We start from the raw sequence: 23,087 nt of genomic DNA on the forward strand, positions 1-23,087 counted from the left end.
CTTTTATCACGATAACCCCCCAAATTTGAACATACATATAAGAATTGTCACCATGGCTAATATGCTAGATCATAACGCTATATATCATCATCATAATATGCTAGATCATAAAAAAAAATTGATTGAGTAAATAAAAACAATTGATAATAATAATAATTATATACACAATGATTGTAAAAATAGGTAAAAATAAGAAAATGTACCTATTATGTTCATAGATGTAGCATAGCCTTTCGATAAGGTCTGGACTCGAGCATGCTTTATAAAAATAAATGTTTCCTACACACTAATTTTACCTTATGCTGAAATCCTACCTAACAGACCGCTTTTTCAGAGTGAGACTAACGAGTTCTCGTAAATCAGAACGATACAAGCCGGCGTCGCACAAGGGAGCATTTTTGGTCTCATCCTTAATATCATAGTACTATACTGTTCATCTACCTGCACTCTCCAACACCATCAGCTCCTCTTACGCGGACGATACCGCAATTTTGTCTTTTAACTCTTTCAACTAACCTACCACCCAATTCCAAGAACACCTTGAGCTTATCAAAGACCGGTGCAAAAAGTGGGAGAGGAGAATGATTGAAGGAAAATGTACTCGATGTACGTTTACATTGAAAAAATAGTCTTGCCCCCACGCAAGACTTAAGAGACAACAACTTAACAAAGTTTTGAACAACTACGGAGGCTTCTAGGACCAAAATCCGTCTTCACCGTCAACACTAAACTAACCCTTCTCGTGTAGAAATGTGTAGAGATTAATGACCGTTAATCGATAGTTATTCAGATATCGTGAGGTGCGGTCGGGTGTGATATACGTTTCAGAAAAACATTTTCTTTATCGTGCCAACGTTTCGATCTATTATTGAGATCATCTTCAGGGCCTGGGATTTACAAACAATGTTTACATTTAACAAATACATTTAGGATGTGGAAAAGTGAATTTATACAATGCAAAATATACTTGTTTTAATATTCAAACAAAGTATTTCTACTCACTCAAAGTGTTTGTCTTCTGTGTAATTGTGCAATCCTTGTGTGTCGTGTTGAGAGTGCCAGTGAGATTTTGCTGTTTTATGTTTATATATGTTTGGTTTTGAAGGGGTGGGGGGCCCTGAAGATGATCTCAATAAAAGATCGAAACGTTGACACGATAAAGAAAATGTTTTTCTGAAACCTACATCACACCCGACCGCATCTCACGATAACTGAATAACTAAACTAACCTTTAGATTTAACGGCGACCACTTTGGACATACGGAGAGGAACTGTGGGTGTACTTCTAAGCCAGCCAACATCCAGCGCATCGAATCCTTCCAATTAAATGTCCTCATACAAATCGTCATAGCTACTACATCTCTAAACTCACTATCCACAACGATCAACATTCCTTTTGTGAACGAACTGATCAGTTCCCGATAGCAAAAGTTCACATTAACTCTCGATCCATCCTAACCCTATTGCTCAAGCCCTACCTACATATGCTCATCCCATTTATCCAAATAGAATCAACCGTTTTAAATGGACTATGTCAAAACTCATAAAATTATCAAACTCATTTTGGTGTAAAGCTTTTTTTTATAGCGTTAAATGAAATTTGAGCCGTTTTATTGATTTTTCTAAAGTTGTTTTGTGCCTCTTTGGTTTTGTGTACATTAGATTCTCGGTGCTCGTGAGGAATACCAAGCATAACTGGGATGATGGGAAATGCCGGGAATGTCAGTCTACAAAACATGTTTTTCTATCTGCACTAATCATACACTTTCTGGATTGCGTGTGCCTATCGTCAATGTTATGTATGAACTTATCTACTTCTTATATTCAAGTTTATTTTTCAATAATAATAATACAATGTACAGATACATACATAAAGTTTATTCCAGACAGGAAAACAATATGTACGTACATACATCAACATTTAGCCACCAAAGCTCGACATCAAAACAAATGAGAAAGAAAATATTTGAGCCTAAAAAGATAAAATTTATAAAAACAGATAAATTCCACAGTTAGAAGTAGACGGTGATGAATCAACGAAGTTTGCACTTGCAGCTTTCTCAAAGACCATTGTTATAGTAGGATGGTCAGGCTTTTCAACTGCTGGAAATGGAGGGTCCATTGCTTGAGTTAGCAATCGTGTTACGATGATCCTTCATTGGATCATATCCTATGATCGATCTTTTCGACAGATTTCTCCTAATTTTTCTATAGTCCAAAACTGATTTTCTTTTATTTCATCCTCTTCTGAGGTCGCTTTAATGAGTCCTTCAAATCCTTCATGAGGAGTTCTTAACCGCGAATGAGTGAAAGCTCGGATAATGAGAATCTACTGTACATGGAAAAAGTCGATGTACAGCCTTCGAGGAACGGAACTACTGGAAAAAATTATGTCGACCAACTTTGGTAGTGGTAAATTCACTTAATAAAACGAAGCGGCGGCGGATCACGAATTTCGTGTGCGCTCTTCCTAAGTGTGTCTAATTAATTTAAAGGCTTTTAATAAATTTAACGGCCGCCGGTCTTAAATAAGCATTGTGAGTCAGTGGATTTCCATCCGTTTGCGTCCGAAGAGACGATATTTCATCGGTTCGTACGTGCAACGAATAAAAGATTCTGGCTTCCGGTTATTTTAATTTCGACGTTCTGAATGATTACAACTAATTTTTACTTCGCTCCGGAACAGAAACATCGATTTATTTAGCCGTAACCGAGAGCCGAACATGGGTCAGGCATGGGTGGCTCGACGTAGGAAATAGAACGACATGGGGTTAAAAACCATTTCTTTATGACGAAACCGTTTAAACTCATAACTAGGATAGCTTAATGATGTTTGCTTTGAATATTCTTAAATACCGGAAAAAAAGATAGTAAAACGGTGTTTTGGGTTTCTGGGCTCAACTTGCTGTAATTTTTCGGCGGTTGGGTGAAAAATAATATATTTTAGTCAATTTAAAAATTAGATTTAAGCGAACACGATAACGTTTGTAGATCCAAAAAGGATTGATTTTTGTTTAGAAGTTAAATCCAAGTCCAAAGAAAATGATTCTCGATTTGAGAAAACATCGAATTTAAACGGTTATTAGATAAAATTGACAAAGACCAACTCTAAGCAAAATCCATTACAGTTCGTGGTCCAATTGACCAATTAACGTTTTTCAATTAATTTATATGTATGAAAGGTATTGGTTGAGATAAAAAAGTCAGTGTCACGAGCAGGATTCGAACCCACGACCTTCGGCTAAATACGCCCGCTACTCTACCACTTGAGCTATCGTGACTTCGATCCTCTCGGACACCAACTTCCCATCTCAAAATCGAGCGGTGAGGTTGAGGTGGGAAATTGGTGTCCGAGCGGACGAAGTCACGATAGCTCAAGTGGTCGAGTAGCGGCGTATTTAGCCGAAGGTCGTGGGTTCGAATCCCGCTCGTGACACTGACTTTTTATCTAAGCAAAATGTTTCTTGCACCATGATATGACAGTTTGATTAGTCTATGTGCCACGGTTTGAAAACAAGCCGAAAGATAAAAACAAAAATTAAAGAAAAAACTTGAAAACCAATAACATAATTAGAGAGGAATATTTTAACACGTTTATTATCCTAGCTTTCCCGACTCAATTCTGACTTTATTTATGGAAAATTCAACTCATATAATCTATTGATGTACGATAATTTGTAAGATTTTAATCACCCTAAGGGTATGGTACTTCATTACGAGTCCCCCTTCCTTATTTTAATTTTAAAGAATTTCCAAGCCGAACTCGAGAGCTCGTCCACTCTTCGTTTTTACCTTGGAGCTTCCAAAAATGAAATCGTCAATCCTGGAATTTACCTGAAACAATTGAAAACTTATATTAGTCATGATCAGATTTAATTATTAGTAAAAATCGGTCTTACACAAAAAGGTGAATGTATATACATAGTAACTAAAGATTACTTGACAGGCAATGTCACTGTAGTAAAACGAAGTGCTGACAAATAGTACATAAGGTACTAATATGAAATTTTATACAGCTTTCGAGTGAGGCTAAAGTATAATTTCAAAGACAATACTAACGAGAGGCACGAAAACTAGCGAAAAAATGTTACTATTAGGGAGATTTTGTACGTTAGCGTAAACGGCAAAGTGAAGGTGAGTAAATTTAATGCAAAGCTATCTTAAATAACGTCCTTGTTAAAGAGTAACGGTAAAGACAAGAAAGTAGTTTTTTATCGAATATATTGGACAATTACAATTAATTAAGGTTTTTAGTTGAGATGAAAAAAAGTTAATGGCACGAGAGGGATTCGAACCCACGACCTTCGGCTAGATACGCCGCTGCTCTACCACCTGAGCTATCGTGACCTCGATCCACTCGGACATCAACTCCCCATCTCAACCCCACCTTATGAGTTTTCCCTCCTTTTGCCATTTTTCATCTCAACTAAAAAACCTTAATTAATTGTAATGTTATCGGGTCACGATAGCTCTGGTGGTAGACCAGCGGCGTATCTAGTCGAAGGTCGTGGGTTCGAATCCCTCTCGTGCCATTAACTTTTTTTTCATCTCAACTAAAAAATCTTAATTAATTGTAATGTATTAATTGGTCAAGCGGACCACGAAATTAATGAATTTAAATATTGGACAATTTAAAAAAAAATTATATATAACATAAATATATTAAAACTGTTTATTTCATAGTAAACATTATTCTATGCATACAAGGTTTCAGACTTCTAAGAACGTATGTATATTTTGTGTTTCAATATAAAAATATTTAGCTGTTTTATTTACATCCAAGCAGGACGGCAGCTAGAAATATAGCAACCTTCAATAAAGCGAAAATTGTGTAAAACAAACCCTATGGTTGAGCCGCATAAATCTTTTTTTTAACCTTTTTTTTACAACTGCATTCTTCGACGCAACAAGTAAAACATAAAATATTTACATATAAACATAATGACAGTAGCATGAAAGCTAGTACATCAATACGATGAGCGAGATGTACTCCGTACTAGGAGACCGATGTCAAATGTTAAGGTTGTCGCGGGGCCACCGACGCTTCAGTCTTCTGTTGGGATTATTAGGTAATGTGGTGGATGACAGGTTTTTGACGAAAGGGTTCGAGAGGGGTAGTCTGGAATGGAACGTTTTATAGCGGGATTGGGCTACGTCGGTAAGAAGAGGGACTTTAGGTCGGTATGGACGGTGTGATTGGACACATAGAAAGGGGCGTTGACTATTGAACTGAGAATTTTGGATTGAAGGGATTCGATTGAGGTTGGAACGCTTAGCAGTCCGCTTAGTTTTCTTTTGTTTGTGAGTGAGAGTTTTGATCGTCTGTCGAGTAGTTTAATCATGAAAAATCGTATGTTACAGTCTGTGCGCTTAAGTCGTGTATGGTGATCCCATGTCAATCGTTTGTCCAGGAAAAGTCCTAAGTCACTTTAATCTAATTGAAAAGTGCATAATTCTAAGGGCAGGTATAGGATGTGGTTGTACTGATGGTGTAAGTTAAATGTTTTGTTTGGTGTTAGTTTTTCCTAGAATTATTCTATTTGAGAGATTATGAATAACTTATAATTAATTAAGGTTTTTAGTTAAGATAAAAAAGTCAATGGCACGAGCGGGATTCGAACCCACGATCTTCGGCTAGATACGCCGCTGCTCTACCACTTGAGCTATCGTGACCTCGATCCACTCGGACACCAACACATCTCAACCGCACCTTTTGAATTTTCCCTCCTTTTTGCCATTTTTCAAGATAGTGGGTTCGAATCCCGCTCGTGCCATTGACTTTTTTATTTCAACTAAAAACCTTAATTAATTATATTATATTAATTGGTCAAGCGGACCACGAAATTAGTGAAATTATGAATAACGTCGCCGCTATTTCAAGGTCGTTATATTTAACGTTTTTCAACTTTGACGTCTTTTAAAGACTTTTTTGCATAACGAATTATGCCGCTAATGCCAAGTTTCCTGGGGAGTTTGTAGCAGTTCAGATTATAGATCTTGCAAGCTTGTAAACAAAGTTGATGTTACTGACTTTGTCGTATTGCTGACATTAGTTTGGCAACTGCTGAGGACCTGATAGTTGCAGAAGCTTTAATGTACAAAGTAAAGATTAATTACCGGGCGATTCGGGTAAGTTCAATTTAAAATGAATTAAGGTCGAAAAGAGTCAAAAACTCATAGAAAACAGCTTTTAGCTTAACTTAGCTATTTTAGGAAAAACTAAAATATTACAGTGCAGTTAGCTAACCATACATATACTTATAATGTCCATATTGCACGACTGCTTCTTAAATTTTAGCTTTTAAATTACATTTTGGCTATTCGACTGAAGGGTTTACACAATTGCTGATTTTTTGAAGGTCGGTGTATTTCTAGGTGTCTTATTCCTGCTTGTTTGTAAATAAAACCGCTAAATATTTTAATATTGGAGCAGCACACATTCGAATGAGTCAGGATTCATGAAAACTTGTAATTATAACATAAACAATTATTTAAAAAACCTATCTATTATATTTCTACATATACGGTTTTTTTTTTATTGGACAATATCTTCAAAGAAATAACTATTTTTATTAACAAAGAGACATTACGTAGGACGCTATTTCATTCAGTGTTCCGTTAAACCTGCGCGTGCGCACATCAATCAATTTACCGGTATAGTTCACTCTAACGTTATGCTAAATCTCCCTATGTACATTATGATAAACTTTAAGAATAATCTGTCAATAGTCGTTGAAACTATAAATCAAGCGTACTGTATTTGTAATGTTACAATACAATAAAGTGAACCAATGGAAGTTTTGCGTTCGTTGGAAAACCACAAAGCAACATACTTCAAATGAATGTGGTAGTAATGACCCTCCCGTCTTGTTTTTACTTATTTGTTTTTGGTCTACCGCATTTTCCACACATTTTAGTCGACGAAGAAATGCATCTGAAATAGCTAGATACTCCGTAGATGTTTGATTTTAACACGTATCGACCTAGAAAGTGCACGTCCTTCTAAATTATGGTCATCATCTCAGAGCGTTCAACTTTCCCAATGTACAAATTGTGTCTGGTGGATTATTTAACCAAGACAAGTGTATCGCTTTCGAATAATTTAATTGTGTTATTTAATCAAGTATTATTATTAGTACTTATTAAAATGACCTTGGATCCTGTCAAAACCAAAGACACTTTTTGATGCCACATTGTTATGAAAAGACCAGATGAAACTTTAGTAGAGATGTACATAACATTCACCAAGCTTTCACATAAAAACAGAACTGGAAATATGTATTAAGATGGCTTGTTTACGACAAACTTATAACAATCAATCAATAAAAAGTACATAATTAATCCATCGTGTCTTTATTAATAAATTGTATGAAAATTTTTGTAGGAGGATTTTTCGTTACCTGGAGTCCTGTCATACATGAGAATTGTAGTATAAAAAGAAAAGAGCCACAAACCCAAAATAATTCAATTAATATATAAAAATACAAACTATCTGGGGCCTATCGCAAGTAAACTAAACATTTACCTAATGAAACAGTCCGTTCATAAATACAATGTGATCGATTGTGACACTCACTCCTTGCTATAAAAAAGGTGCCTCAACAATAGCAACAATAATAATACTAATAATAATTTTAAATTAATTATTCTTTTTATGTGGTCTTGGTTGAGATGAAGTACCACGAGCGGGATTCGAACCTACGACCTTCGGCTCAATATGCCGATTCTCTAATTGAGCTATCGGACACCAACCCCCATCTCAACCTAAAACCTTTCAAATTATACCACTTTTTTCAGCTCAACCTACACTTCATTCACACCTACACTTCACTACCTTACATAAAAAGAATAATTGATTGAATTAATTAATAAGGTCAAATATAACCACTTAACATAAATAGATTAAACTAACAATAATGGGGAGGTTTAGGGGATCGACAAAAATCTGAGTTCATCATGAGAATTCGTATTTCTAGGAATGATGAATGAATGATGAATTCGTATTTCTTTTCCTGGTCGCTCACGCGTATTTTTCAACCTGCAGACATTTGACCATCGCGACATGTTACTGACTCTCTACTTTTGTATGAAAACTAAGTCAATATTCTAAAATTTCCTAAATCCTCATTCGTACCTCAGGTTGACAACTACAGAATATATATAAAACAGGCAGAAAGTATATATATAATTTCTCGGGACGGGGTAAAACAGACCCCTATTTTTACGTACATTACATACACACAATTACATTCATTTATATAAATTGAGATAAAAACAACCCCTTTACAAATATTGAAGTTTGGACACATTCACTCCCCCAGAGTGTTTGATATTTCTCAAGAAAATCAACCAAAAAAGAATCTTTTTCGCATTCTATAGACTTCAGGTTGGAAATAAATAAGTACAATTTAAACTGGCTAAAAAAGGAAAAAATAAAATATAAAATTTATCAGAATATAATTTTAAAATTTAATTTGCGTTGATTTTTGAACCTACCTTTAAACAACAACAATCAGTTACACGATCAATTCAAATTATCAAGTTGTGGAGGAAAATTTTAATATTTCTAGAAAGAATAGATAAAATTTGGAGTTTAACATTTCAATGTTTGAAAAATAGGGCATTATATATTTTTTTAAATTGACAACCATTTTTCGCTTAACCGGCCAACTTCTAAAAGTTGTAATAGCATCAGCAAATTCTACGGGAAAAATCACGTTTGGAACCATAATGTTACAAGAAAATAGGCAGAGAAAAAATAAAAGAACAGCACATAAAAAACGAAACATAATAGTATACAGGGTGAATTGCTACTCGTGCTACAAACTTCTCCAGTAGATTCTTCACCCTAAAATGAACAAAAAAGTTCATATTGTCCATGGTCCGATTCTCAACCANAATCGGACCATGGACAATATGAACTTTTTTGTTCATTTTAGGGTGAAGAATCTACTGGAGAAGTTTGTAGCACGAGTAGCAATTCACCCTGTATATGTTATGTATAGGCAAAAAGGAGGTAAAATTCAAGGGTGGGGTTGAGATGGGAAGTTGTGTCCGAGAGGATCGAAGTCACGATTGCTCAAGTGGTAGAGTAGCGGCGTTTCTAGCCGAAGGTCGTGGGTTCGAATCCCGCTCGTGACATTGACTTTTTTATCTCAACTAAAAACCTTAATTAATTGAAAGATATTAATTGGGCAAGCGGATCACGAAAACTAGTGGATGTAGTAGTATATTTAACAACGGAACAGGCGAGAAACAAAATTGTTTTATCAATAAAAATCAACGTGATACACATAAATATTTCACGTGTTACGTGGTTAAAGGTAGTATGTCCTCCATACGCATTAAGTCTTTGACTTGTGTATATTTTTGCAACAAAGAATAATTTATTATTGCAATAAAAACAGAATAATACAATAAATAAACGACATTGGCAGGTTGGGGCCTTTCCTCTCCATTTCCCAAGAGTCTTTCAACTAGAGAAGTAGAGCATCTTGAAATTTTTGTTTTAAATCGTTTGATCGGTTTGTCCACCTCAGACACAGATTTTATTTCGAGAAAATGATCTAATTACGAACACACTACATTACTGCCTGGATCAGATGGAGGAACCTACTATACATTTTTTAATGATTTTAATGCGTGAAGGTGCGGTGAAATTCTTAGACCACGGAAATACACGTTAAATCAATGAGGTATGTATGAGAATTTGGTGTACGTGGTGGTCCATGAGTCCAGGTGTTTTAGTTTAGCCCTTATTTTTGAACACCAAATAATTAACGTGTTTGGCCCAATTTTTCCGTATGCACTGCTGATTGTTGTGGTTTAATATAAATTATAACTTTTATGTAAGGTATTGGTTGAAATGAAAAAGCTAGTGTCACGAGCGGGATTCGAACCCACGAACTTCGGCTGAATACGCCGCTGCTCTACCACTTGAGCTATCGTGACTTCAATTCATTCAGATACTAACTCCCCATCCTTTTTGCCATTTTTCAAATGTCAAATGGGTTCGAATCCCGCTCGTGACACTAGCTTTTTCATTTCAACCTATACCTTACGTAAAGATTAATTAATTGAATGAAGTTATTTGGTCAATCGGACCACGAAATATAATGAATTTAGTAAGTTATAACGTTTGTTGTACTAATCTCTGATATTGTTATTTATGGCCTTCCGTTTTACTTTGACACAATTTTTTCCTGTAGTTGATTGTAAAATAAGTAAACGTTTATCTGAAATGGGGAATAAAATTCACATTAGATTTGAAGCGAATCGTTTTCACGGTTCACTTTTCGCTATCTGCAAGTACTTGCTTCAGGGCACGGTTTTAACGCCTGCAGTTCCTTAATCGGAACCATCGACGCGTGCAGAAGTGTCGACATAATTTTTATATTCGTTCGAGTTTTAAACGGTTTTAACGTCCGAAGCGTGGCCGTGCCGTCGTAAAAATCCGGGTCGCTAATAGTCGCATCTGGGTCGCAAGGCTACTGAATAATGGTGCTAGGAGAAAAGCTTTTTGTGAGTCGGATCCGATCAGGTCGAGGGCGTAGTTAATATGCTCGGTTCGCCCGGTACTACAATGGGTATCGGGATGCTTCCACGTATTTCGAGCCAGGGGTAAACCAACCATGTAGAATAAAGTTGAGGAGAGGGCAACAATGGTCTCTGGAGAATTTGACCTGCGCCGGAGTGGGTCGACTCTGATTATGGTAAATAATTGCCCACGCCGTGCCTGCTTGCTCGGATGAAGACACACCCGTGTACCAGAATTATCCTGTGTAAACTGTAACGGTAAAAGGATGCGGGGACAAGGCCTCATAGAGGGCATTACTCGCACCATCTGACTGTCCGGACAAAACCAGGCCCCGAGTATTGAAACTGGAACTCGGATTTCAACGTTCAAAACTTCGGAGTGAATTATTTATCGTGACTGCGTGCAACGGGATTGATTTTACGACGAATGACCCATCGACAATTTAATAAACGGACTGTCGCGAATGAAAAGGTCGATTAATTCAAACATCACTTCAACCACAAAAGTACCCGTTCAAAGTGTTACCACATAAACATGGCCGTTTCACAAATAATGTCGTGTTTTTATTTATTATCTGCTGTCGGACTTCAACTCTTGAAATGGCTCAGATCCTAGAAATGAAGACGTGTTTTGCTTAAGATGACCATCGAAAGGATTTAAAACGACTTAAAACCTCAGGTAATTTATTAATAAGCATATTTGTAACGAATAGGATTTCTACTTGACGGAAAAGAAGTCCCCCTCGCGACAAGGCAATTTATAAGATTATTATAAACCCTTTTATATTCAAAGATGCCGACATCGTCCCTAATCCTAGGGACTACAAAATAGGAGGGTATTTTCGAGATTTTTTCGATTCGACACAAATCGTTTGCCGGTGTTTTCCGACGATTCGGCGTTACGGCAAATTCACCGCCTCGTCAGCCAATGTCGCCTGTACTGTTAGACGTAATTGAGACGAAGTTTTAGATGTCACTCTTATTGAATCTAACCGATTCGAAAACGAAAGAATCTATACATATTTTCCACTTCACACCTATTTACCTCGGTCGTTTACTTTCGAGGCTGATCTGACGACTCTATCGGACCTATTCATTGTAAACAATGTCAGAATGAAAGCCACATGGCAAAATTGTGTAAACTGCACAAAGAGACATTTGACAAAATAATGGGACCATTTTCAAAACTTTAGTTGTTTAATATTATTGTCAGACATCAGTGCAGAAATAAAAAATGTATCTGAATAGAACTCGAACCATAGAACCACACTATGACCAATTGCCATTTGCATATTGTAAAATCGATTTTAACTTAAGCCATCGGAAGGTTTCAATCTATATGCTACACTGAGTTTCGTTATGCGTGTTTCCGTTTTACAAATATCATTGAAGACCACTTGAAGTTTAATTTGATGTATGTTCAGTATTATGGGCAAGGGGTGTCTTAACATTTGTACCTGATATTAGCAATAAAGTGAGGACACTCATAAAAAACAATGTACCTGATACAAATATTTGTTTTAAGTATTCGAATAAGTTCACTAATTTCGTGGTCCTCTTGACCAATTAATATATTACAATTAATTGGTCAAGCGGACCATGAAATTAGTGAATTTAATGATTTATAATGAATTATACTTCACTAAAGCTCTCCGTGGCCATTTCATTTGTCGTCGAGAATCCAATCCGATTACACGACATTTGAACAATGGCAAATAGGAGGGAAAGTTCAAAAGGTCGGTTGAGATGGGAAGTTGATGTCCGAGTGGTCGAGGTCACGATAGCTCAAGTAGTAGAGCAGCGGCGTATCAAGCCGAAGATCGTGGGTTCGAATCCCGCTCGTGCCACTGACTTTTTTATCTCAACAAAAAACCTTAATTAATTGTAATATTCGAATAAGCTAGATAAATTCTTCACAGCGTTAAAAGATAAATATCATTTGTGTAACACTTCAAACGTTATTTATAGATCAATTATATTTCGTGGTCCGATTGACCGAATAACTTCTTTCAATTAATTAATCTTTACGTAAGGTATTGGTGGAAATGAAAAAAGTTAGTGTCACGAGCGGGATTCGAACCCATGACCTTCCGCTCAATACGCCACTGCTCTAACACTATTCTGACACTAACTTTTTCATTTCAAACGATAACTTACATAAATATTAATTAATTGAAGGAAGTTATTTGGTCAATCGGACCACGAGATATAATGGATTTAATAAGTAAAATGAAGTATATCTTCATTAAGATCTCTCCGTGGCCATTTCATTTGTCGCCGAGCATAAGACAGATTTCACGACATTTGAAGATGACGAAAAAAGGGAAAATTCGAACGGTTGTTGGTTGAGATGGAGAATGGTGTCCGAGAGTATCGAAGTCACGATAGCTCAAGTGGTAAGAGCAGCGGCGTATTGAGCCGAAGGTCGTGTGTTCGAATCCCGCTCGTGACACTAACTTTTTCATTGCAACCATTACCTTACATAAAGATTAATTAATTGAAAGAAGTTATTTGTAGAGTATCCTGTATGGGATGCCCTGCCAAATACATAGGCCAGACCATGCAAAGGCTAAAAAGTAGAATGTATGGAAATAAACATGACTGTAAAGATCCATCAAAATTGTTAACCCGATTGTCACAACACTACCACAACACCGGGCGCAATTTTGATTTTGATAACATTGACGTGTTGCATAAAGAATCCTCAGAGGAACGAAGAAAAGTAAAGGAGACTTTGATCATTAATGTGGAAAAGAACTCTTGTGTGGAGAATGATTTTCAAAAGTCCAGATTATTCGGGTTTTTTACAATTTGTAAGGGAGAGGACGTCACAGGTGTGATTATGTTATCTCGAGCCCTTCCCAATCTTATAGCTGATAGTAATTGTTCGGTTAGACTTTTCAATTGTGTATGTATAATTATTAAGATTTACCATTCCTGTTTTTGTAGTGTCTTTTTACTACAAATTTTATTTAAAAAATATATATATGGTAAGTATTTACCTGTGCCAAAAATTGGTAATTGTTTGTTTTTATAATATAACTGTTAATTTATTGTTGTTAATTTGTTGGAAAATACAGGCCCTGATGATGACCTTGAAGACCGGGTCGAAAGCGTGGTAAAGTTGGAATTTTGTTTTTTATTCTACCCCTTGGTAATCAGAAAAATATTTGTTATATTTCTATATATTTTACTTAAATTGGCCAATTATAAGATATTCCTGGAAGTGTTGTCACCCCGGGTATGGATCACCCTAGGGTCTATACTTCAGGGAATTCACCTACCCCATTATGTGGCCGGGCCGCTAGTATCTCCCTTAAGCCGGATGCCCAGGATATCGTCTCTTCCTTACTAACTGGGTTAAGCTCCGACGAGGGCTTTCGACAGCTCATTTCAGCCCCAAACAAGCAAATTACAATCTAGCCTAATACAACTTCCACAATGCAGTCACACAAATAAATACATTCATACAAATATTTAAATTCATTGCGCTCATCTTGATTAGTCAGTGGAGAAATCGATTTTCCTCCAACGACCTACGCATTAGCAATAATCGAATCTAAATTAGGGTCGATGGGGTGATTTTATAATTATTCCGCCGTCGACCCTGGACACACCTGCTGGAAGGGCGATGATGACGCTATATTTTACGATCAACCCTCACCACTCACACTAATAAATACACTCACTCAAACAAAACACATAAAACAAATCTATATACAATTAAAAAAAAAAAAGCGTCTGTACACCGAGAGCCCTTCTTAATTCCGGACAGTAGGGTTTTTTGTAAAATGTTCCCCTAAAATTTGTACTAATATAATTTTTTTTTTTTTGTAAGAATAATTGTATACGTAGAAAAAGTATTGTTTTTTAATTATTGTAACCACAAAAATGTTAGTTTGTAAATATGTATTATTTTATATATAATACAAATAAATTAATTAATTTTAATTCCGGTAGCAGGCCTACACATTCTCTGTAAGGAGCCAGGCTTCTATTATGTGGGACCCATCAAGCTATAAGATATACCTTTCTTAACTGATGTTTTTTTGTTGCTGGAGTCGAAATTTCAACTATCTCGGGTTTAACCTTTTTTAATAATATAACTATTTTTGTAACGAGGGTTCGCAACAGCAGAGGTCAATGTCAACCCTCGGGGTATTGGTGTTTTTGAAAAAAAAAAAATATAAAGTTGGATCAATGTATTCGAATGCAAAGCCGCTGGTTTCGAACCTTGGACCTTTACCATACAGTGATGAGCGTCGGATCATCTCCTTAACTATTGAATAAACATTTTCCATCTCTTTCTTCTTAGGAAAGTCAAAAGGTCTTACTTTGTATTAAATTTGTGAATTTTTTCCTATAAGAGGAGGTTACTTCCCGAAAAATGTAACATTAAATAAAATACAAGTTGTACCAAATGTAACTCGCCTTACACCTTCGCCTGGGAAAATGACATAAAATAGAGAATGTGTTACTTTCTGTTTTATCATTGTCTAATCGCAGGATATTTTTCATCGAAGCGGGTAACCATCTAAGCTGTTAACTAATCTAATTTTAATTCCGACGATTGGATAAATCCGCGTTAAAGATGATTGCAGAAGGACTTGGTCACTCACGTATCTTTAATTAGGTAGTTTGGCAAGTAAGGCAGGAGAAAACAGCGAAACTAGGCTGACTAGTATGGTAGGGCACGATTAAGCTACATGTTCATCACTTACGAACAAGTAAGACTCTTTAATTTTTAATAATATAGATGAACTGAGTTGGAACGAAAACAGTTAAATTATATTTTTTATAGAATAAACAGGTCATATTTGATCTCGTTCTGAGTAAATTCAAACTACCTTTAAACTAATTTTTACTTCATTACATTTAAAAGGTTGTTAATTTAGGGTTTTTTACAAATTTGTTAAACGGATCAAAGTTGTTTTTTCAACATAGATATATTATTAATAATTTGGAGATCAAAAATTACTTTTTTAATGCAAACGACTTGCTAACTGTAACATTTTAAATTGTGGGATATTTCGTTATGGTCTAGGAGGTGAATTTTTTTTTAGTTTGATCATTTAAGATCATCGTGGTTTTCGCTATCATCTCTTGTTCTCAGTCACATTTCGCCATCTTCAATGGTGCGTTTGTATTTGATGAATATTAACTATTTTATATTAAAGTTGATTTTTTTAAAATTTGTGTAAAGCTTTATTCGTATAATAAATTATTTGTACGTGAAATTTACAAGCTGTCATTGTGTGAAACAATACGATTTATCAAATTTGGATTGCTGTTTTCCCTTTGTTTTTAAAGTTCAGTCCGTTTTTATTATTTTCAATTACAATTTCAAACTTATAAACGATTTTTAGGGAAGATAAATATTTTTAAAACTTGTTTTCTGAACTAATAATTATAAGATGATCGTTAGAATTTTAAATATTTTATGTATAAACTCTTAGACGGAATATTGACTACTCCAACGACTAATCAAAATGGGTGCAATGTACGTAGGTATGAATGTATTTATTTGTGCGACTGTATATGTATAGACGTTAATTAGTTTTATGCTAGATTATATTTTGCATGTTACTCCAGCTACAAAACAACATCATCAATTAAGAACGGTATATCTTATAGCTTGATGGGTCCCACATAATAGAAGCCTGGCTCCTTATAGAGAATGTGTAGGCCTGCTACCGGAATTTATTGATTTATTCGTATGGTATATAAAATAATACATATTTGCAATCTAACATTTTTGTGGTTACAATAATTTAAAAAAACAACAACTCTTTCCAAGTACAAAATTATTCTTACAACAAAAAAATAAATAAATATTTATATTAGTGCAAATTTTAGGGGAAAATTTTACAAAAAAAACCCTAACTGTCCGGAATTAAGAAGGGCTCTTTTAAATTGTATATAGATTTGTTTTATGTGTTTTTTTGGAGTGAGTGTATTTATTAGTGTGAGTGGTGAGGGGATGATCGTAAAATATACCGACACCATCGCCCCTCCAGCAGGTGTGTCCAGGGTCGACGGCGGAATAATTACAAAATCACCCCATCAACCCTAAATCGACCCTAATTTAGATTCGATTATTGCTATTGTGTAGGTCGTTGGAAGAAAATCGATTTCTCCACTGACTAATAAAGATGAATTTAAATATTTGTATGAACGTATTTATTTGTGTGACTGCATTGTGGAAGTTGTATTAGGCTAGATTATAATTTGCTTGTTTGGGGCTGAAATGAGCTGTCGAAAGCCCTCGTCGGATCTTAACCCAGTTAGTAAGAAAGAGACGATATCCTGGGCATCCGGCTTAAGGGAGATACTAGCGGCCCGGCCACATAATGGGGTAGGTGAATTCCCTGAAGTATAGACCCGAGGGTCAACCATACCCGGGGTGACAACACTTCCAAGTCCGAATATCTTATAATTGGCCAATTTAAGCAAAATATATAGAAATATAACAAATATTTTTCTGATTGATATTTCATGTATGATCAGTATTATGACCAAGGGGTAGAATAAAAAACCAAATTCCAACTTTGCCAAGCTTCCGACCCGGTCTTCAAGGTCATCATCAGAACTTTTTCCAAGTACAAAATTATTCTTACTACAATTATNTATATATTATTGTAGGAAGAATAATTTTGTACGTGGAAAAAGTTTTGATTTTTAATTATTGTAACCACATCACCGCATTACTATCACTACTCACACTAATAAATACATTCACTCCACATACTGTAAATTTTACAAAAAACCCTAACTATCTTGAGTTAAGAAGGGTTCTCGGTGTTCAGTATGTGGAGTGAGTGTATTTATTAGTGTGAGTGGTGATAGTAAAGTATAGCGTCACCTCGCCCCTCCAGCATGTGTGTGACCGGGGTCGACGGTGGAGTAATTACAAAATCACCCCATCGACTAATTTAGAGTCGATTATTGATATAAAAATAAAATAGTAATAAAAAGTAAAAATAAATGATTGATATAGAAATAAAAAAAGGTGTTGGAGGAAAATCGAGTTCTCACTGACTAATCAAGTTGAGCGCAATGTATGAATTTATATATACATATGAATGTATACTGCATTAAGGAAATTGTATTAGACTAGATTATAATTTGCATGTTTGGGGCTGAAATAAGCTGTCGAAAGCCCCCGTTGGAACTTGGGGAAGCGACAATCTCCTGGGCAACTGGTTTAAGGGGGATACTCGCGACCTAGTTACGAGTGGTGAACTTCCCTGAAATATAGATCCAAGAGTTAGCACATCGGGGAGTGACAACCTTTCAAAGTCCTTAGAAGCTCTCCAAATTTTCCTTAGATTGTATGTTTTCTATGAAATTGCCCGTTGTTTATATTCAAATTTGGACGATAGATACGACTAATGAAAATGTACTGTACATATACGCAAAAAATAACCTTAAAATTAATTAAAAAACTACTGTATATTATTTAATCTTTGAAGCGAGCCGAAATAAAGATGACAAAACTGCCCTGCACGTTAGGAACAAAGTCCTCAGTCATAAATCGCTTAACATTACACCATAGATAAGCAATTAGAATCGATAAAAACCCATCGAATGATTAAACGGAACGCCTCCATCGATGTTGGTACAATTATCGAACCTTCACATCGATGTTCTTTTTAGTACTCATTACTCAAACCACTTAAATTATTTTCATACGCATCATTTATTTTTATGGGCCACTTTAGAAACATAAGTTAATTTTTAAAAATTCACCATTTCAAAATTCACCACCTTTATTAGGAATTTTATTAATAAAAACCGTGGTTTATTATATTAATTACACCTATCAGGAATTTTGTTTTGCCGCTGGTTCCATTTAAAATTATATAAATAAAGATCTCTCGATTTTTTAAACGTTTCTTTTGAATAAAAAACTTCTATCGTTAAAGTATTTTGTGTTTGTGAATTGTACTCGTAATACCTCTCTGTTTTTCTTCGCCCGTCGTTATTTTGGACGAAAAAAAAGGTTAAGTTCATAAAGCATGGACAGCCCATCATCGATGGTTGACACAGTAACATCTATGTTGAAATCATTGATCGGTTGCCGGTAGCCTACCATTGATGTTTTCAAAATTAATATCACAGTAATCTTTCGATTTGCACTGTACAGGCGATTTTTCTTTGTATTTTTGGCCAAAGCAAGCATTTAAATAAACATATAAACCATAACAATTTCTTCTATGTATGTAGTTTCATCGTGTAATATGACAAGTGTGACGTAGAAATTTGTCGTTTGTTGTACCTACGTTTCATTTTTATCAGAATAAACACACATTATGACACGTATGCGTGGGCCGAGGAAGTGACGTCCGGACACCGATTTACAGGAGAGGCAGGACAAACATCACAGAATCGGATTTACTGCGAGAATGGGACAATGGGTCATCCGGCGAGGTACCAATAACACGTGGTTCGGCCGAGGAACCGACTATTATGCAAATGCTTTCCCCCCCTGAATATTTGAGTAGTGACCCAACTGGTTTCTTCCTCGCACTCTCCTCTTCCTCCGGCTTTCTGCCAGTTTTCGGAACGTCCCGAATCTCGAATTCCGACCCGGGTATCAACAGATGTCTCGAAACGCGTTAAAACAAAAAGTAAAAGACGATAAAGGAGATTAAAATGGAATTCGAAGATACACGTCCATCTTGTAATCTCACGGGAATAAAGCGCGTTTCTACACTGTTTGGGTTTTAGAACAAATTTATTCTAATGCCGAGTTATATTTATAACTAACCCATTGGTGTGGTAAAGTATAAAAATACATAGGCCAACCCCTTTAATCGACTCTGATAACGCACTGACACAGATTCGTGCGGCTCTTCTGTACAATCTGGAAATCTGATGAAAAAATTCCTTCGTTGATACGTGGAGCACGTTTCTGGGGCCAAATGTTGGTTTGTCTGGAATGTGCGGCTAATACGACCCGTTGGTGATGATGATCTCATAACTTGAAATTAAATCTACAGGTATCCGATTGTTGATGCTATTGTTCCTTTTTGTCCGTCTGTATTACTTGTATCTATTTTTATATTTTTCACGCGATTTGCAATAATGGACAAACGTTAGAGTCCTAGGAACAATAGTAATACAATAATTCATATATTCTAGATGATGCGTCGTCAACCCGTGAACAATAACCTTTTACAATTAAACGAGGGATCAATTTAAAAGCCAATTACAAACTCGAAAAAAATTATTGACTTAATTTACTCTAATGACACGACTTCTTTATCGTTCAGTATCAACTTTTTCCGAGTTTTTGAAATTATCGAGTTGTCCGAAAAATAATGCAGGTTTCCATATTTTCTTTCAATTACCTCACTATATAATAAACAGTTGACGTTTGATGAATTATTCTTTTGTACGAATTTTATCACTTTTTAATCATTTTCCAAACACAATGTCAGTTCACTTCAGCAGCATTTCGTTACTTGGTTATTATTCAGTCTTTAATAAGACGTCGACGCGTGATTTTTGCGTAATTTAAATTCGGAAAAAAATTTGAGATATTATCCTTGAAGACAAGAAGGGGTGGAAGGATTAATTTCCTTAGATGATGATGTTCTGCGAGTTTTGGTCGAAAAAAATTCCACAACTACTGTTCGAGAACTTGCAGAGAATCTTCAGTTTCTCTTTCAGTTCAATCGACCTTTAGGAAAAATGAACAAGCTCTTAAGTCGGGTTTCTCATGCATTCAATGACCTCCAAAAATTCATGGTTATGAAGTTTGCGCAACACTTGTTTGCCGAAACAGATCCTTTTCTGGTTAGAATTATTACTTGTGATTAAAAGGTTCTCTACGATAACAGCAGACTTCTAGACAGCGGCTCGACAAAAGAGAAGCAGCACCGCATTTTCCAAAGCCCCCAACTTGTCAAAAAAAGTTCTTTGGTGGGCTTTGAGCTGATTTAATATAGCTTTTTGTATCCTGGGTAAACAATCAACGCAGAAATGTATTGTTCTCAAATTAAAGCAATTTATCAGAAATTTGCATTATTGAAGCCATCTTTGGTCAATCGGAAATGTTACAACACGAAAACTGTTGGATCTTGGTTATGAGCTTCTGCCTCACCCTCCCTATTCTCCAGACCTTTGATTACCGACTACCATTTTTTCAGACACGTCACCAACGTTTTAAAATACCAAAAAAATTATTAATCAAAAGTTAGTAGAAAATGCGTAAATACCAAATTTATTAATAATAAAGCTTCAACTAGTACTCGCTTCGGCGGTACATATACTAAAATTGGGAATTTTTTATTGTATGTAGAAGTTATGCGTTTTGTGTTGTAGTGTGAAATATGAAATATTGTATGAATAAATTTATTTATTAGTGTGAATGGGTGAAACATCGCCTCTCAGGTTGTGTGTATGACGTGGCCTGATGGCGGAAATTTTATAAAAATACGCCATCGACCCCAAATTAGATTAGTTTATTGAAGTGAACAGGTAGATGAAGGAATATCGAGAAACAGTATGAGCCCGACCAATGTATGTTGGTGTGAATGTATTTATTAGTGTGAATGGAGGGGCTGATGGCGAAGTAGCATCTCCATCGCCCCTCATGTTACGTGCCTGACTTGGGTCTACGGCGGAAAACTTTTGAAGTACCCATCGACCCAAAATTAGACTAGTTTATTGTATTGAACAGGTAGATGGAGGAATATCGAGTACTCCATCTACCAAACAGTATGAGTGCGATCAATGTATATAAGTATGAATGTTTTATTGGTGTATCGAATGTGTATCAGTATGCTTCGAGGCTGAAATGACCAATCTGTCGGTTGCCCCTGTCAAAAAAAAAGAAATTAATTAAAAATAAAATAAAGATTCAAAATTCTATTTACAGGGTATAGAGTATTTGCCATCACGTTGGGAGAAGTGTGTTGAGAGTGATGGAAGTTATTTTAATTAATAAAGCATGTATAATATTAACTGATCATTTAGTTTGATCCCACGCCCTGAAGATGATCTCAATAAAAAAACGAAACCTTGACACGATAAAGAAAATGCTCTCTAATCTACATCATTTCACAATCTTTGAATAATCAATTAATAAAAAATGTTTAAACTCATTTAAGTAATTCAATGATCTAGAATCTTCTAGCATTCATCGAAAACAATGCGATAAAACATCATCGTGAACTTGTAAAGTCTGTCTGAAAAAGAAAGAGTTAGTAGGTGTCTCTTATTTTATGTTTCCGTGTGAAATAAACGCTTTGATCGCGTGGCTCGATTCGACTTAGCCGTCTGATTTATTGTACTTGTACACTCGTTAGATGTGAACAAGCGAGACTCGTCACCGGCGGTAGATTGAAGATCGAGGTACATAATTCCGAGAATATCTACGCCCGGAGGAGAGGCGGGTGATTTTCACTCCTTACAACCACTTAAGAGGGACGAGGAGGATCGCCGGCGAATGAAGACTTCCTATTCCGAGGCGAGGTAATGGAAATCGCTAAGTGGAACTAAAAGCATCCTCAGGACGGAATCTCAGGACCTCGATTTGTGATCTGAGCACACACATGAATTTGGCACTTGGACTATTCTCAGGACCACACGATAAATAACACTATTCTTTGACACAATAACTATTCTGATGGTTTTTTTAAAACATACATAATAATTAAAAATACCCAATATGCCTTTATTAACAAAATTAGCTAACAACTACTGAGAACTAACTGTCCCTAGGCGAATTATTGCACTTTGGCTAAGACCATCTTCTTTCAATTTTCTTTTCTTTAACTAAACTACTAAATGACTTAATTTCTAAGCACATTTTGTTTTTCTTAACTTTAGCGCATACAATATCCGATCTATGGATTGATACTCATAAATTTTGTTTTAAACACATGATTTATGTAACGTCTCATTTATCTGGAGGACTCTTTTTAGGCTTAGTTAAAATTCAAACGTTGTTATGAGTTGTGGAGATTTCCTCTTGGTGACTATGATTGAACTGGAGTTTGGTCGTTCCCGATTATTTTCCCACTTCTTCTACCCTTATTAAATATGATCCTGTCCCTGTTTTATTTTTACGGAATAAATTTAGAAAAAATCGTTTCGGTCGGCCAATTCTAAACCAAAAACCGCGCAAATATAAAAACAATAAGAGATATATTGAGAGCTTTGAAACGTTACAGATCCAAACTATTAACTCATAATTAATTAATTGTGATGAAATACAAACCCATCACTGAAATATGATACGTCGGTCAGACCACATTAGCGATTACAGGCAAAACAAAATGATCAGAAATGACTGCACTACTAATAATATTGCGAAAAAATTGAACAAATATTTTAGTTCATCACTCTATCGTTACTTATACGTTCAAAAATAAAACAAAAAACCAATTTTAAATCATGTAAGATAGCTTTGAAACTGTTATTACGATTTTCACATAAACTATTTAACTAATGCAAACACAATACTGAAGATGACGAGAAACCAAAATGCAATAAGAAACAACTAAACAGATTTTTATGAATGCTAACATTTAAATTACAAA

The 23,087-nt window shown here is 35.6% G+C and overlaps 1 protein-coding gene and 1 non-coding gene across 9 annotated transcripts in view; one reads left to right on the top strand and one right to left on the bottom strand.

Moving 5' to 3' along the window:
* LOC106660917 overlaps nt 1-23,087 on the bottom strand; it is a 115,486-nt gene that overhangs the window by 87,825 nt on the left and 4,574 nt on the right. The gene's annotated exons all lie outside the window — the stretch shown is intronic.
* On the top strand, nt 9,069-9,141 carry Trnae-uuc. The gene has a single exon. It is a non-coding gene; the product is annotated as a tRNA-Glu (tRNA).

This window comes from Cimex lectularius, unplaced genomic scaffold (assembly GCF_000648675.2).
Source record: "Cimex lectularius strain Harlan isolate CLEC.00 unplaced genomic scaffold, Clec_2.1 scaffold24, whole genome shotgun sequence".
NCBI lineage: Eukaryota > Metazoa > Arthropoda > Insecta > Hemiptera > Cimicidae > Cimex > Cimex lectularius.